The sequence below is a fragment of the Penaeus monodon genome, chromosome 18, assembly GCF_015228065.2.
Source record: "Penaeus monodon isolate SGIC_2016 chromosome 18, NSTDA_Pmon_1, whole genome shotgun sequence".
NCBI classification, from domain to species: Eukaryota; Metazoa; Arthropoda; class Malacostraca; order Decapoda; family Penaeidae; genus Penaeus; species Penaeus monodon.
In genome coordinates this window covers 41,314,475-41,316,195 of record NC_051403.1, presented here as the reverse complement: position 1 = coordinate 41,316,195, position 1,721 = coordinate 41,314,475, and the positions used below count along the sequence as shown (strand labels likewise).

The 1,721-nt window shown below is 45.3% G+C and overlaps 1 protein-coding gene across 1 annotated transcript in view; it reads right to left on the bottom strand.

Annotated features, from left to right (window-relative positions):
* Positions 1-669, bottom strand: part of LOC119584510 (GATA zinc finger domain-containing protein 10-like) — a 98,952-nt gene extending 98,283 nt beyond the window's left edge. The window contains exon 1 of the mRNA XM_037933161.1: positions 261-669. The gene's annotated coding sequence lies outside the window, so the exon portion shown is untranslated. The remainder of the gene's footprint in view (positions 1-260) is intronic.
* Positions 670-1,721: the final 1,052 nt, after the last annotated feature.

The window sequence follows — 1,721 nt, the reverse complement described above, 5'->3', positions numbered from 1 at the left end:
AGTCAGGGGAATGGTTGTAATTCGGGAAAACAAATCTCAAATCACAATTCTTAAGCAAACATGCGCATGACATGACCTCCCAGCCACCTGTCCAGGTCATCCGCAGCCTCTCTCCTACATGACCTTCCGTGCGATGACCGCGAATCGGCCTCAACGGGATTAATGTTAATGCAGAGACACTGAATCCCTCGCGTGTGCAACGTGAAGCCCGTCTGCAACTGCAAAGATGTATGGGAGAGGAGTGACAACCCTTTCCTCACCTGTGCTCCTCAGCTGGTTCCTCGCATGTCTTGGCCTGGCCCGGAGCCTCCTTTCCTCTGGGCAGTCTGACAGCCCCTCAGACTCGAGGCGCAGCTGCTGACGACGGCGGTGACAGCTGGAGATAACGCCACAGTTACCACAGCAGCAGCCACAGAAGGGAAAACTTGCGACTCAACATAACACATCACAGTGATTATCCTCAACACTCATAATCGCCCTCAGGTAACCACATAATTAACATTTGCATACTTAACACCTATGCACACCTATATGACACTGGTATCACTTGCTCTTTCTCCAAATCGCCCTTCAACACGTGAGAACGGGTGTCGGCGTGATCATCATGACACGAGTAGCGCGCATCTTAACAGTAATAAAGCAAGTCCACAACTGCGCTGGAGAAGATGGCAGCTGATTACCCATAATGCCATCTGCGCAGTACACGCCACACTCACACCCTCGCGCGCAACACTCACACACACACGCACACACACATACACACGCGCACATACACGCTCACTCGCTCTCGCTCTCCCGCTCTCTCCGTCCAACACATACTACCCTTTACTTTACTACCCTTCTCTCCCCTCTTTCTCTCTTTCTCTCTCTTTTTGGGCTCTACAGGATGTTTTAGTAGGATTCCCGTCCCAGCGCGGTACGTTTAAAATACATGCGGAATATGAGGAGCTCAGGTCACAAGGAGTTTCATGCATCCAGTGTTGCTTGCTTATCGATTTTAACGGTAAAGTGTGGTGGTTCTCTTGCGATTTGAAGGTATACAACCTTGCCGGATGTGCACTAAAGACGTGACGAGATGTGAGGTTTATTCACTTGTTATTTGTATGAAGTTGCTTTTGGTTGGTGGGGAAATGCGCCGTTGAGTTGCTTTGAGGAACTCCATTTTTGTGCGTGCCCCATTTGGACTGAAAAGCTAGAGGATTTCATTCCGCTTATATAAGGTTAAGCGTGTTAATAATAATTAGAATGTATCGTGATTTACGTAGTATTTGAAATTATGAATAGATCATCGCCAAAGATGAACAACTACGGCCGTTGCAAGCGACTTATTCAAATTATGTAAGAGAAAGATAGATTGCACAAGGACCTTTCATTTACACATTCCTAAGCAACTAAACTTTGAATAGTCTTGTGTCGTACAAGGAGTGCTAAACAAATGTGAGCATGCAGAGTCACCCTAATAAATGATGTTCACTGACAGCATGTATCGAGTGCTTTACAAGTCATGAAAGTTTAATGTATGACGCACTAGCTGTATCATTTATCAGGAGACACTCAATAAATCAGGGATACTAGCACATTAAGGATTATTATGGTGTATATATCTGGCCAATAGCAACTTTAGATGAGAAACAGTGAAACTTTTTTTTCTTAACTTTAATACTCTCAAGTAAAACATTGATCGGATCAGTTTACATGAAACCACATCTAGACCGTTCTGA